This window comes from Varroa destructor, unplaced genomic scaffold, assembly GCF_002443255.2.
Source record: "Varroa destructor unplaced genomic scaffold, Vdes_3.0 BEIS01000007.1, whole genome shotgun sequence".
Lineage (NCBI taxonomy): Eukaryota > Metazoa > Arthropoda > Arachnida > Mesostigmata > Varroidae > Varroa > Varroa destructor.
Genome location: NW_019211460.1, coordinates 15,994,189 through 16,010,806, shown reverse-complemented (window position 1 = coordinate 16,010,806; position 16,618 = coordinate 15,994,189). Strand labels below are relative to the sequence as shown.

At 42.2% G+C, this 16,618-nt stretch overlaps 1 protein-coding gene and 1 long non-coding RNA gene across 4 annotated transcripts in view; one reads left to right on the top strand and one right to left on the bottom strand.

The window, feature by feature from the left end:
* Window positions 1-16,618, bottom strand: part of pico (ras-associated and pleckstrin homology domains-containing protein pico) — a 212,191-nt gene that overhangs the window by 186,610 nt on the left and 8,963 nt on the right. The gene's annotated exons all lie outside the window — the stretch shown is intronic.
* On the top strand, window positions 10,870-12,557 carry LOC147754376 (uncharacterized). The gene is made up of 3 exons (XR_015317365.1): window positions 10,870-11,018; window positions 11,929-12,010; window positions 12,205-12,557. It is a non-coding gene; the product is annotated as an uncharacterized LOC147754376 (long non-coding RNA).

Below are 16,618 nucleotides of genomic sequence, written 5' to 3'. Positions count from 1 at the left end.
TTATATATATTGTATATACAATACGTTGCGAACAGTATGATGAAATTTGTTATGTATATATAGCTGGCAAGTATAATGGCAACATGTGGTGAGACGTGTCAAAACTTTAATCAAAAACAGTCAACGGATCAGTCAGTTCAACGGATTTTGCCAATACAAAAACGTACAACGCCGGCCAATTCGGTGTTCGTGAACTCGATTGTCATACTTTTCGTAGGTAATTTGTGAGGCGTACTTTAATAAGAATAACATTCATATCTATCTTAAGAGAAGCTAAGCCTGCGGCTAGCCGACACCCTTAGCTTAAACAATTTGGCTGTATAAAATCCCATGTACCTTGACTTCGTTTGCCCGCCTGCCGTTAGTGATACTGCGCTTCAGCTTACGGATTCTTTTTATTGTCCAACACTGGCGTCGCCCTGCGTCGTGTGTCGCTCACTTGATGATTGAATAAACTTTTGACAGGAACTTTACTACCAACTTGCGACTAAACTAGTGGTGAATAAATCGATTGTTTGGTAATCGCTTTGGCTGTTGCGGACACTATATGCGACCTGTCTCGTCGACGGTTGTCTAACCGTAGTAGGTCACCGAATGTGCCGGTCACCGTAACATAACCTATTGGGAAGAGAGAAACCACCGTACAATACAAATCTCACCTTACTGATAATTCCTCAGAATACCTCAAAATTCGTTACTGAGGTACAAGGCAGGTACAGCAAACACCGTTTTCTCGGCAACGACCGGGAGGATCTCTTGGTTACTTAAATTTATTTCTGGATGGCCCACTCTTTTTCTGTTGTCGCAACAACTTTAATAATAATAATAATAAGACAGTGTCGTATAAATCACGTCGGCTAAGTTAATATGGACTGACCCTCCAGGGTTGAGCTTCGATAATGTCCACCAGGACGATGACACCTGGGCACTGCGATTGTATGTAAACATTTTTACGAGAGCGTCGCGAAATATCTTGCTGCTATAGCTTCACAAGTGTGCCAGAGGGACGTTGCCCGCTGCTGACATTGTGGCCACAACGAGGTCAGGGTGATACCGAGCACGAAGGCTGTTTACGGTGTATTTAAACAGAACAAGATCATAATAGCCGGAGACACTGATGAGAGTGAGGTTTACGTAACAATCGAGCGCTTCTAGGTGCTCGCCTTTTCCATAGTACCTGATTAAAGTGGAAGCATTAGCTTCGCTTCCACGACGACAACACAGAAAGGCTGGACATTCGTATATAGGCTATGCCCTATATAGGTCAACTTTTTTTTTTTAACTAATTATGATGATAACGAGGATCACGTACGACGTAACAACGATGAGTTCGAGACTAAGGCAAATATTAAACTAACTCTTTCAGGCTGGTGCATCTTCTACATTTGTGAATTAAGATGACTAGTTATTGCTACAGGGTACCATTATCGATCGAATAGTTGAAAACTGTTCGTACATGTCTAATTGTTAGTTGTGCGCAGTGTAAAGCGCGCTTTGTAACAAACAGCTGACAAACTTCGGACGGCCGCTTTCGGTAAAAACACAATGTGTTCACGCCCGGTTTCGAACCTAGGCCGCCTCACTTGTTCTGAGTTTAGTATGCGACGAAGTTTATGGTACGCCGTCGACGAGCCTGTTTGAACTAACTACTACCGCGAGTCGCGCACCATTGCTCTACTCCCACCGCAATTGCCAGCAACGGTGACCAGCTATAAATCGCCTTTATAAATATATCTTACCATGTTACCACAATTAGACAAACCGATTTGTTGACACTGACCAACGCGCTACAACGTCCCTTCGCAAAGCAAGACAAAACAGAAGCTACCGTGTGAGTCGCCCGCTTCCTAGATTTTACTCTACGTAATTCTTCACTCGACTGCTTGGAACGTGCTCGCTTACGTTTTACGCACCGCTTTTCTTGTACAGAAACTCGTGTATTGGGGTCAGCAACGTCGATTTGGCTGCCGCTGCGATAGGCAGGTGCATGGCTGAAGCGAATTATTTTGACACTAGCAGCGATGCTAATAATGGCAGCAGCGACGACGTAGTTGCTCAACCTTGGCACCGTAGTCTTCGCTAAATGATGATCTTCACATCGGCGGTAATAACAACAGTAAACACCCAGCAGCATTGAAAACAGTTGACCGTAGCTGGTAAGCACTAACAGCGTACTCTGGACGGGAATACCTTATTTGCGTATCTCTCGAACAACGACAACTGTCCTGTTGTGACAAGCTAGTTGGTAAGATATCCAGATAGTTGTTTCTTTTTTTGTAGAAACGAAACCCATTCGACATGAGGCACGACGTACGCGTGCCACTCGAGCCATCGGTAGGGGAAGCGATTCGTCGGCAACGGGCAAAATAGCGGAAATAGATACTACTTTCTGGCCTCGTTGCGCGGGCACCAAGTTCGACATTCCATAAGAATCTGTACTGTGAAACGGCAGTACAGAACGAGGCCTATCAGATACAACGCATAAAATACTTGCTTATCTGTATTTGATTGTAGCGTTATGTAAGTATGCATTTCATCGATTAAGCTACTGTTTCACTAATCAAATTTAGCTGATCGCTGCGGTGGTAATAAAATAAATGTCAGCGTACCTTAGGCGGAAGCGAGGCGTCACAGTAAACGTTCAACACGGTTAACGTGGAGTGATAAAAAAAAAATAAAGCTTCATCATAAAGCTTATCTATGGATCATATCAATTTGTATATGTCGAGTCTTCGTCAAGTATCGCCATTAGCTATTCCATCAGACGACTAATTCCCAGCTGAAACGAACCGTGTGTCTATGCCCAGGTTCGAACCTGAATCATCCCTAACATTAGCAAACACCGTACTGATCAAAGGCGTGTCAGTGTATGCTTGTTATTATAATTGTTATTAAAAGCCTTTTTTTACTATTCCAGGGAGCGTCGTAGGTCCAAAACATAATATTACACACATATAAATTGCAAAGTTGCCATTTTCAATGAACGTGATTATGTTCATTAAAAACTCCTTCACAGCGGCCGTGAAGATCATGTCGGCACAGATTAAGATCGTAACTGGAAAGGTTTACGTCTAGTTTTCTATATATAGTCATGTATATCTATATATTTCGCTATGCGGAACGGCATTAAACTTGCAAAACGCTTGGCTTAATTCCGTCATACTACACAAAGCTTATATTATTCCATCGATAGTGGGCCGTACATACCTGATTATATCATCATGTTTTCTTAGGAACCACATTTTGACTACTATGGATTACACCAGATAATGAGATATTGCCTGAGCTAAATGTCAGCTTTAGTCATTTATCGTATCTTAATAAGCGTACACGAAGTATATCAAACGTTGCACTGCGCCATAGTGTCTCGCCACCGCAGCTCATCCAGCAACGCAACACTGTTCGATTGTTATGTGAATTTAGTTTATTAGGATCTTTTGGTCAATGGATGAGAGCCGCAAGTACGTTCCGAACCGGAGGCGGAAAAATCGTCCGCTCACACCAGCCGTCGTTAGCTGGGCCTTTCGGTGCTTATCGGGGGACCGATAAGGAACAACGAAGGGCCGGAACGGTCTTTAAAAATACTTTCAGTAAGAAGGTGAGCGAAAATAAACGTTGCTACACAGGGCATTCTTTAAGGCTGTGACGAGAGATGGCTTTTGGCAGCGGGGTAGCTGCCTGAACATTTTCTTTCTCCAATATCATTCTCAGCCATTGAGAGTTTAATGGGCTGCTAAACTACACCCCCTCACTTCTGCCAATCGGGTACCGTTGATGGACGGCCGATTCGTAATCGAGGAACGAAGAACACCATCTGGCCTCGCAGATTCAGTCTTATCAACGCCTAATGTGGCGCGTCATACGACTGTTTTAACGCTCATAAAGGATAGTGAAGGATAGGAACCGATAGTCATAGTAGGGACATTGCGGTACACACTAACTCTACTTTGCTATATCTGAGTTTCGCTTTAATGGTCTAGCTTAAAATACATGGGCTTGGGTAAGAGCTTAATCCTGTATGTCTGTAAGCTGGAACATAGGGTCGCATCTCTTATATATTTCTTATATATTTCTAAATACAGTGGATATCATTTTCTAACCACAGCTTTCAGATCAAACCCTAAATTGCAGAGTTCCTTGGGTCAGGTCAAGGAAGAGACGAATCGGCAAAACGGTCATGTTGTTTTTCTTCTAGAACTTGTTTCATTGGAACATTTGACTTTGTTGTAGTTAATTTCCGCGGGCTCAGTCCGTACTACCAGTAAACATTATCAGCAGTTTTCTTACACCTTCAAAGATATGGTCCCCACATTACATTAAAGATCATGTCGGTCTCGAAGTGTGTAGATAACACCATTTCCTCATCTTCACATAGAAAAGAGTCCGTACTGATTTAATGTGCTATTTTCATTTCTTATTTTTGTCAGCTCTATATGCCATGCCTCCAAAAACATAACTAACCCAAGCAGCTGAGTCTTATAAGGCCCATATCAGCACCAGATAAGAGACCTCTGCTAAATCACTGGGCAGTTGCTTTTAGCACTAATACTTTAATGCATACTATCAATATTTCAACGTTCCGTTATCTCAGTGCTATTTCGAGCTAGCAGCGCAATGTACGGAATAGGGCAACATGAAGCTAGCAATATGAAAAAAGCCTATCGACAGTCTCTACTTTTGTTTTTCAATTTTATTTCCACTTATTTTTACTAGATTTTACTGTTGTGCACATGTAGAATAAAATTTCCTAAGTTGTCAAGTGACCATTTTTATAAAGTCCACTGACTTTTGCCTTGCTCTGTATACGGTACAGGCTGTAAGTCGACCTACTATGAATACGCCGAATCTGAACTAGGGATTGAACACCTTGTTCCCTGTTGAAAACCACTTCAACATCGGGGTTCATATTTGCTGCTGATAAACAATAATCCTGATGACAATACTCAATACAAGTTGGTCCGCCGTGATATCAATAGCAGAGTGATCAGTTATGAAATAGCAATACTACTAATCCCTAAATCAAGTACTCAGTGTCTATATACTGTCTATTTTGCTTGTTTTTTGCACCGATGTTCCTAAAGCTCAGTAAATCAACGCCACAACTGTCCCAGTAAGATCATGTATAAGTGCTTCCGACTGCAGCCGACGAAAAGAATAAGCCCGACCGGCTGTATTCTAACTGAGAATAGTGTGTGCGGGTATACGTCTTTATAGGTCGGGTTCAGATGTAATTGATCCTTGAACAATGATTAGCAGTCCACGACTCAGTGAGGGAGGACGTCACTCGCACGCGGCGGTGGATACCGTGTGCCATGAAGAGGCCTCCCGCGGTAGTTAACGACGATTCGACTACTTAGTGGGTCGGCCATTTTGGCAATTTTAGATATTTCAGTGCCTAAAGAGCGAGTTCTGCATCATCAACAACGTAGTGCTGATGATAAACGCAAGATGAAACGATAATCTCTAGCCAATAACAAATGAGAACGCGTGTGTTTGATTAGTGTTATCGTTAGCTAGCTACGATAATGTACAATAGAGTTCATTCTGTTTGTAGGCAGTCGAATGTCGTGTGATAAATTATTGTTTGCTAGAGTAATAATAACAATGATAGAAAAGACCCGTATCAGGTAATTTAGTTCATAGGAGTCATTAACCTGTACTTGTAGCTGTCTGCGTGAGCATTTAAGACCATTGAAGTTAACCCAATGTAAGTGAATGAAGTTTTCTTTCTTTAACAGTCCTGAAATTCAACCATCACTTAGATGCTGTGTCCATCTCGTCTTGCAACTAGGTTTTCCATCAACAACCGCCCGCTAAATTGAGGTCGGTAACACTGCGCACAATCCTCATATTTTTTTAGTTCCAAGCTTGATATCATATTTTCAATGGATCTTTCCCCTAATGATCTTCTGCCATAACACATTTACAGTATACGATGCACGTATATGCTGTACCGTATGCACGAATGCGTTTAAATACGGTTGCTTACCATTACACACCGGCGACAATTTCGACCAGCGGAGGTGATATGAACTCGATTGAATTACACTTAGCATAGCTCAACGCTAGCATCCCTTCTCTGGAGGCCCCTCTCTCTTTGGGTTTAGGCCCATTTCGATACCCTCACTGCTAGTGCGGCCGTCCCAACTCCAAGCCATTCGCAACGATCCACAAACCTAGCCCGCTACAGACTAGAGACACCACCCATTACTACCCCCCCCCCCACCCCCCCCCCGCTCTCCAGCTCCGTAGGATGCTTCTTTATAGGATTCCCTGGTATTATCTTGGCGAATATGGAACAGTTAACGATGCGAGTAACTTGGATGCCTTGAGCCTATTAGGCGGCGAAAGGCAAGCAGAGTATCAGCGACTGGAAGGACTTCCGATCTGCTGGATTAATATTAGGAGTACCACTAGTACTTCAACAGCCAACACTTGCTGTATGTTGTTATGCACAGCAAACAACTCAATATGCCGTCCTCCTTACAGAAATGTACATCATGCCTATTAATCCTACTCTAGCTGGGCGACTGTTAGAGGATATGAGCTCAGTGGAGCCGCATGCAGACAACCCTAGTACAAACTGGACGATTGCTAAAAGGCTTTCTTCAATTGCCTCCTGTTCCCCAGATCAGCATCTCCTATTGAGGATTCCTTCCCTTCAGGAGGCATTGTGAGTTGAGCAAACATGCCGCTAAAAGTAGGTATGTACTGATATTCTAGCATTGAGTTATTCGGTCAGAAAACGCGAACTGCGCTGGCTTTCGTAACAGCTGAGAACAAAAATACGGTCACACAACATTAAAGTAAATATATATATATTTACCCTAATGTGTATATAGCGTATTTTCTTCACGGTAGCGTATCACTGCGTGTACTGGTGTTGTAGGTACGCTTCTTAAACACAGACGCTTTAACGAAATCGTTGTTCTGTACTAAAAATAAGCACCAATTGAATATCTGTAACAGCAACGTGATCATTCATCTAATTTGGAAACAGCCCAATAGGTACACTACCGTTATTATTATTGATGGTAGAAGAAGCGCCAAAAAAATCTATTTATCAACACACAGATACGCTTATTTTTCGATAGCTATAAAGATCACATCGATAATTTCGACTAAAGCTATGACTTGGTACCGAATATAGCGCCGGCGAGATAGGCGTTAGATAAAACGCATGGAATATATGGACTGAACAATCAATATTCGGAGTGGCGTCTCTTAAAATCAGCGGCGTTATAATTCGATAGGCTCCAAGCGTCTCTTGCTTTTTAAAACTTTCGAAGAGTTCTAGGGTATAGGGCCGACGATTCGGATGGCTGCCTGTATGTATATATATATATATATATACGCAGCAAACGAAACGGGTGTCGATAGCGATATGTAAAATATGAATTGCGATATCATATATATATATATATATATATATATATATATATAGAAAGCCTTCTGTGGAAGCGGCAGCGAATAGCTGTTCTGGGAGCCAACTAATACCTTACTGGACTCTCGAAGCGAGATCGTTTGAAATGACTCTGCCAGAACGGATAACGGCTATATTCTTTTGATCCCTGCCTTCAAAAAACTTCTAATGATGATCAATTGCCACGAGGCTGCAACAAATCATTTCGTCACTAACTTAGCTTTTCCTGTCGGCATAGAGCGAGCAATCTATGGGAGTAATGTTTAATATTTTAGCGCTGACCCAGATCTACGCACCACCGGTTGCGTCACGACTGGACGTTCTAGCTAACTAGTTATCTTATAACTTACTTATTGAGAGTACGTTACACTTGAAATGGGAGCTTCCGCAAAAACAACGTTGAAAACAGAACAAAAGCTTGATGATTACCTGCGCCGGCGGCCAGGACAGCTGGTGCCTCCATAAATATTTTGCCGCTATTACTGTTCCTATATTGTACTTTAGTTTTACAGTGTGTTAGCCACATTTTGGCGATCATTACGCCATGTGATTAATTATCACTTCTCAACAACAACTCGATGAGGTGCCAAGTTTCTCAGACCTAAACTTTTACAGAATTTATAGCCTTATTTTCATTGGAGTTGCCTGTGCGCTCGTTAATGTGTGCGTTAATAAGCCCGGCAAAAGACAGTGCCAACGATTCTATCAATTGATCCACGCTGATTTCTTCTAACTACGAAAAATCAAGCTACCACTTACCAGCTAGCTTCAATGTATCTTCTATGGCGTGAATCAGACTCAAAACATTTATTTATTATACCTTCAGAAGTAGCTACCTTCTATTGGTCAAACGAATATGGGCGGATCAGAAGCCATCGTTATTTCAACCTGTACCTGATCAACAGAAATTGTTGAATATTAGCGCAGATATAATGTAGGCAAACTCCACACGTATGGATTACAAGCACATGCCCGAAATACATACATATAGGTCAGATATATGAAAAGAGGCAAGGGACGTTCTGGTCTACCATTCGCAGAGTTTTTTTATCCGTAATGATTAGACATTAATTGGCAATCGGCTGAGCTTTCTGCAATTATGACAGCCGTTCCAGTTGAATTTTTCTACGCGGGGATTATTTGCAGCCTGCATGAAATCGGTGCAAATGATGATTGTCTGCTATGAAAGTATTCTATTTCAGCATTCTAGTAGGTCACAAGTGAACGTGTTTGGCTACACAAAAGACAATTACGCTCCATTGTCTATCGAGTAAGCTGAAAATGGCCGACAAGCACAATTTAGACAAAAATATATCGAATAAACAACGTGATGGTTGTGACCTGATGCCATTAATGCGTTAACAGTATAGCCATTGCAGATAGGTCGATTGGAACACGAAAGGCTGGCGACAAACAGTCAAAGGTTTTCATGATTCCAGATGTTAGAAGCTAAGTCCAATTAAGCCTTTTGTGTTGAGTAGGTAAAGGGGAATTTATGTCCATTTCTCCTAGGTATGACACGATCAAATAAACCGGTGAGACTCTTTCCCGCGCAGCAGGTTTACTTGGCACCCATATCGTACCGCCTTATATAGGAAGGCCTAAATATTATGAATGGCTGTTTCATATATGTGATATTTTCGACAGTTATCGGGACTTCCAGGTCCGGCCTGATTCGCGCTAGACAACAGATGGATGACATCTTCTTGTACTCAACTTTTTTTGCGACTTCTTACCGACACGTTCAATGGGAGAGAGAAACATATGGTAAACCAATGAAGTCATACAAGTAAATCTCTCGCATGCGAACAGATAACAGGATGTCTTAATTAGAAGTCATATTTACTTTCGAAATTAAACTGTTTCCATGTTTTGTCATTATCTATAGAACTACGCAATGAAAACGAACCATGCCTTTCTTTTCGGCCAACACCTATTATTGTGGAGGCGCGAATCGCAAAATAAAGGCACCTGAGAACCTCTTTGCAACTTCGATCATCGATCCTATTTCAGCTTTGTCTCGTGTTAACGCCCGCCGTACGTGTCGTATTTTTCGACACTGACTATGAACCCGTTTTCGTCGTATAGATTCGATGATTTCTGAAGAAAACGCAAAATCATACGTAGGTTGTTTGCGTTTCCGATTTTTAAAAGGCCCCGTTACGCTCTACGTAGCTAGCAAGCACATGTCTAGCGGTAGTAACGGTCGAAAATTAAAGTCTTCGAAGAATACAGCGGAAGTAAAAATTGCTGGGATCTACTTTGTTTTGTTATCGCGGCACGATATGTAACTCGGTCAGTATTGGCCGATCAGTGTGTTTCACGACGCGTTTTACTGAACGTTACGCCACATTGTATTGATCAATCTTTAAATCACAAGGACAGTAATAACTTGTTTAGTGCGCAACGCTTTCGTTAACTTAGTCCTTCGATGAATAGGCCCATTAGCCGGTTTTACAACTCCATCGAATGGCAGATAAGAAGTGAAGACTAAACTGTTTTCTTATTTGCCGCTTTCTATCCGAAAGGAGTGTTTGGCTTTTTCTATTAGACGAACCAATAAAAACTCACTCTTGGTGATGTCGTATGAATGGTCTCATGAAATTACGCTTTTTTCCCTACTGTGTACGCTATTGATCTATTGTATTTGTTGTCATGTTCAAAGTTTATGTTTCTAGTTCGATACTTCGTGTTTGTCTCTGGCTTGCACGGCTTACTTTTCCGTTAGGGATCAGCGAAACTATTGGTTAAGTCTGCGTATTCTCCCCGCACGAAAGCAATAACGAGATGCCTTGCATGCAAAGGCACAAGCTGTCTCAAAAGTGCCGATAACAGTTAAGTCACTGTCTATAGTATCCGCTTAAGGGGTCTCTGGGGATTGACGACATGTAAACAGAGCCATACAAACAGTGACCAAAAAAAAACAAATGACGTACTAATCAACCCACTGCCAAACGCCAGACAGCCGCAGTAATCAGTGATAATAGAGAAACCCCAGCGGAAATTCCGCTACTAGGTACTACGAAAAAATGTATGCAGTTAGCAGATAAACAATCACGTAATTCATTTGAAATACAGACTATTATTGTACTGTGTACTATGAATGAATTAAATTATCAAATTGTTTTAGTGTCGAAAACGACTGGGCTCATCTAGATGGCTGCAAAAGTACAGAGATAAATTAGAGTCGGCCGTAGATTTGTCGGAGCTGGACATGCATCCAGACCTTTTAGGCTGAGGTTAGACTAGATCTTGGCGGATTTTTTAAAAAAACAACCCCTGTTATTGACGTCACGCTCATAATCCGAATCACCGAATCTTGTCAATGAAGACCGCTAAAATAGTCAATGCTGTAACTTTTTGCTAGTACTTTACGGCTACGCTTTGCTAGTACGGCTAATGTAGCGGTAGAATTCTTTTTTGTTTTCGCGACTTCTGGTAGTGTTTCCCGGGTAGTGCCCCGTGCCATGATTTAAGCCTCTTCTGACATTCTTTCATTACCGCCGTGGTGCTTCTGCGATACCGTCAAGCACTCGAACGGCCACATAAGCCTTCCGAACCATGAAAAGAACACCGAGATCGCACTCTGATGCAGGTGAGGAATTTACTTTCAAACGACCTCCTTCTTATTTAATATATATAATAGGCTTTAAAGGCACTTCTCTAAGTGCCTCCAGACTGAACTTGTCATGCAATTGAAATCCGAGCAGTTTTGAACAGCAGACACTCAGGATCGCTTCCCCAGCGCTCTCATGTATCCATTTTCGTAAAGCCTATTGTTCTTTTATTTACTCAATAGGCAAGTGGTTATCATAAAAGCTCTAACAGCAACCGCATTATATGCAAAGCGCAGTAGGAAGTGGTCAAAGTGTGTCGCAATAAAATTTTGAGAGAAGGTCATTTTTTTCTTCCAGTTTCTTTCAAAAAAAGTGGTAAAATTTGTTTTTAGCTTACTCTTATTCGTTAGACATTATTAACTTAATTATTGGGTCTATACATGCAAAGTTAAAGCGTTTTCGGCGTCAAACATTAATCTTCCCAACTTAGACCTGTTCCGTATATTACGAAAGCCACTCTAAGCAGAAGTAACCTAATTTTAATAGATTATTATGAACATCATCAATATTTCACCATGACCAGCTGTTGAGGTCGATGTGGATAAATCCGGATATGTTCTCTGATTGTATATTATCTTTTCAGGTCAGATTTCCATAGCTTATTTATTATTTTAGATTTAGGCAAGAGGTCGATTACTCGCACTGCCCTATATTGAGTATCAGCGGCGATACGAGTCGAGGATGGCAAGGCTGGTTTAGCCAGTACTGGAAATACAACGAAAACTATTTATCTTACCTTGTAACCCCATCGATAAAAAGAACGCAGGCCACTTTTTCAATTTGTGCGATAACGTCCTATTATTCGACCTAATCAAATTAGTGATAGAAATAAGCACTTCAAGTGACAATTTTTCTTTCCTTTTTCGTCCTTTCCTCTATCTTTTAAAGTTGACCTATTAAATGACTGTTACATTCCGTCCTGATAACGTCTCCCACATGCCTGGTGAATCGTGCACGTGGGCACTCCGAGGTAAGGAGTCATTCACGACGACAAGAAATTGGATATCGCCATAATTATTACTTTCGCCTTCATCAGCATCATTAGGTATTGAAACCTTCTGAACCGAGACAACACTATACTCGTTGTTGAATGCTCGAGTCATAGTCTACAACGCATTTGCCATTCAGAACAACGAACCTGTAATGTGAGAAAAATATTTTCAGGAAATTACGGTCGTTCATTAACGTGGAAATGTTGGCGTTTCTTTGGAAATTGCTTTGTGAACATCGGTAACGTAGTAGAGGGGCAAATCACGGGATGGGCAGATGGCCTATCTATTCATCCAGAGGCAAGTTCCGACTACTCCGAAAACGCATATACAACATAAATCAACAAAAATATTAGAACACTTCCTGCTATGACGACATAGATCAATATTCTAATAAGAGTAGCACAAGGTCAAGGTTTAGGATGGCCGTTACGATTAGTGGGCGATCGGGACTGTCTGTAGTTCTGCCTGTCGGTCATCGTGGCGCAGATACAGCCTATTTTAACGTAGTGCATTGACTGGCGTTAACTTTACTCCATATTTATTGTAAGCAATCCGCTTTTCATCTCCTGTCTTGCCATTCTATTCGAGGTATTCCACGTCATGGTAACTGCCCCTCACAAACACCACAGGCTGTTATGCGTTAGCCTAACAAGTGTTTCTAGTGCATACACCGATTGCTTTTTGTCACACTAACCAGCCAGCAGCAACCGACGATACAGAGCATGCCCTGGGCCATGTGATACGATGGCATAGCGCAGAAGCTTATACAGGTAACCTAAAATTGCGGATCCTATTCGCCCCCTTAGTAACAGTGGTGATTTAAGTGGCAGAATATATATACGCGAGCGCTGGCTAAGTGCTTAATACAGTCGTCCACCATCTGGTAGAGGTAATGCGCTTATCATCAACCGGCGGAAGCAACGGCAGAGATTGGTTGGGGCCTGACGAGATGTGCAGCCGCCAGGTTAATCTCTATAGACTTTCTACCTCGTAAACAGCGGCGAAAGCTAAGAAAAGAGCCAATTCAGGCTCGCACCGAGGCAAATCGAATAACCAGTTGCTGATTGCTTTGGCTAGCTATTTTTTCAAAGGCCTGTTGTCGGGGATTCTGAACGACAACTTTTAGCAATAGCAACAATAAGAAACATAGTACTCCCCGCCTGTTGTTTTGACTCTTACAACTGGGCCTTGAACTTGATGTCGCGTCCAGGAGTTGATCGCTCACATTTAGATTTCACGCAATAGACAAGGCCTCGCGAGATGAGCCCCCTGCGTTTCTTAACTAGTCAACTTCTTCGTTAATAAGTGCAGTCGAGACTGACATAGCAATTGCCTCCTCCATCGATGTGGTATAGACCTAGTATCTCCATCCGAGAATTCAAATTGACCACTGTATCTATAAAAACGTAGATTTCCTGATTGGTAACAGATTTGACAAGATCCCTGTGTCTAAAAATATCCTCATGTTTCACCATCATCATATTGAATAACACGACCCTAGTAAACATCAATTTCTAGTTCGAATTTTCTCCCAAGTATCTTTAGCTGCCTTCAATTTCTACTTCCGCACCTGGCTACTAAATAGATCGAGTACAGTCTGAATGATGATGCTCTACAATATGGTAATAATAACAACCGCGATGATCTATTGTATATAGGATAGAACGGCCAGCCCTAGGGCAATGACCCTTTCGGCCATCAATCCATTGGTTTAGTTCGGGTCCAACGGTGCCGTCCCATTAGTTGTCGATTAAAACAGCAATTTTATTGACAGTAGCAATTTGTAACAATCGTAAATGAACATTCATACGTCCGCCCGTGATTCTCGTTTATTCACCCCAGCCACTTAAATACGACCCACAATAGCCAGGAAAATTGTCACTGTTTACTATCGTTATCAGCGATGCATTTCTTTTATTTCCGATTTATTTATTCGAATAATTCACTCTCGCAGCACAGCTTTATGTAGCGACCAAACATGCTTCATCATTAACCAGTCGACGGAGCTCGTCAGAAAAGCGCCCGATCAGTTCTCTGCTAGATTAATCCATTGTCTGAGTCCGGCGGCTGCTAATCGGGCGCATAGGCCCACTTCGACACCATTTCACTCGCCTTCATCGCGTATGTGCCTCGCAATTTTGCCTGCTTCAACATACGTGGACGCTGCTCAGTGCTCTTCTTTCGTATGATAGTAATGACAGCGTGGCCTTAGCTGGGACCAACTAAGAAAAACTTTCATTCGACTCTGACGAAAGTCCGACTAAACCGCTCGTTTGAGTCGCCGGCAAAAAATTCGTCCCTACAGAGGGAGCATCCGTTGAAGTAGCGAATTTTCTCCGCGAAACTAGAAAAGCCTAGACAGGAATCAGAACAAGCGTTCGTTACCTAGTATCTATCGATGCGGTCACTCATATCGGCGTCGACAGATGAGACTGCTTCGGTGATATCTGCGAACAACGGTGGAAACCCGAAAGTAAATGATTTGCAAGCGTGTAACTATCGGTGTCTATTAGTTCTGCTGCAGCTGATCAAGACGTCCAGTTAGTTGGTATGGCTAGGTCTGAGCAGATTCGACCGTTAGCAAGCTCTGCGATTTTTGACTCCGTAGATCGATACACGCGGGTAGGATGCTACGCGACGTGCCGTTATTCGGAGATTCCGAATCATCGCTCTCTCTGTGCTTCCTGCTCTGCTAAGTATTGCAGTAAGCCACGTTGACTCGACGTCTATTTACTATAATTGTATTATGAATGAAAAGAAAGAAGGGTAAAAATACGAGCTTTTGTTGACGATCGTAATCATTGCAACCACAGCTATCGAGATACATTATAATAACTCACTTGTGTTGATATCCAACGAAAAACCTATTTCTAATAGGCTTAATTGGCCTCAGCGGAATACCGGTGTTGCGGTGATCACAATGAAACTCCGTCGCCTTCGTTGAATGGCTGATTAACTTCATGCCGAGACTCGCGTATTGGCAACGGCACACGATGGAAATTATTATAGGAATAATAGCAGTAACAATAATAATGTTATTAAAATGGTGGTGGCTGAACAACTGCTGACGACTATAATGGACATGCAGCTATATAGGCCAATATAGGTTATGCGTCCCAGTGTCAGCTCCGATAGTTCTCTTCATCTTTCGTTCTGCATATGTGTTAAAGTAAGCGATGAATTGAGGAATCGACGAAAAGGAGTACCAAATTAACGCCATTTTTGTCCTCGTCGTCTCAGCCGTCGAAGTACAAGCAGTTAAAACTGCTTGTACTTCGACGGCTTCTTTGCCCCCCTCTGCATCACCCCCCGTGTGCTTTTGCTTAGTCCTGCCACCCACCCCCGCTCCTATGAAAGGGGCAACTACCACGTATATCAGTCAGGACGAATTTTGCAGACCAACTGAATACATGACGAATGCGCCTTAATAAGCCGATATACGCGTACTGAAACGCAGTGTGTATCCTTTCGGATTATTCGACCGGCCAGAACTTGATGTTATCGCCAATAGACAGATTAGCATTATCCACAGTTACCGAAGCATGACTGAGCTTTTTCTGAGTTACTGCATTCGCATTTGCTAGAGAACAAACCACAAACTTTTCACTTTCTTCTAGCGCGGCCTCTTTTGTCGGCCACGGCAAAATCGAGTCCTGGTATTTAGTAGCAGTCGACAGTTGCGAAATTCTCCACAGTCGTAGCTAAGCGGATAAAAGTTGTTGTCCCTAATAGTTTGTCCTGTAGTCGAAAGTTACGTTTGCTGTGAAGATTCGTCTTCATTTCGGTGCATTTGTCATATGGTTGTTGCGTACCGCGCGATTATCAACTCACGCAGATGTTCCTGATCAGGTGTTCCACTAATTGGCTGTGATTAAACGATTCCTGCAACGGCTGCATATCGATGATGCATACAACATCGATGACCTATTTGTGATGGACATACAGCATAGCACGAATGTGGCTATTCTATCGGACTGTTAGCTAGCATGCGTGACTGCAGTCAATCAGAAGCCGTACAACGAAACGACGCGACGTCCGTATGAAACCGGCGGGGCAAAAAGGAGGACAACGTCAAAAGATACGTTTGTGATTGGCGTTCCATCGTCAATTAGTGATAAGTGCAGCAGCAGGACGATATTACAGATAAATTTATAATATATTCTATGCATGTTCCAATCACATTAGTAAAAGTAACTTTGCTTTGGCAATTGGCCATGTTAGGTGGGCATGCTAGCTTGTTAAAGTCCGGAAGCGCAGATGATTGATTCTCCAATTTTCTATGATCATTGTAGTGGAAGATTCTGAAAGATATGATTTTTACTATGTGGCGAAACCAGTAACTGTTTTTGGTGCTCGTCAACGTAGTGAAATGTAGCCGACATAGAAGGAACTCTCAGCTGAACAGACAATACCATGTTATCGGAAACTCTAATAAACGCCTACTATGTCGTACGTTAAATGGCTGTAATAATGAGAGCTTCCATTCAACAAAACAACGGATTGCCCACTGAGCCTATACAACAACTATATATAAAGTTCAAAATCGGGCAACGTGATAGTCGTCCTTCTTTATTGAACTGTATATA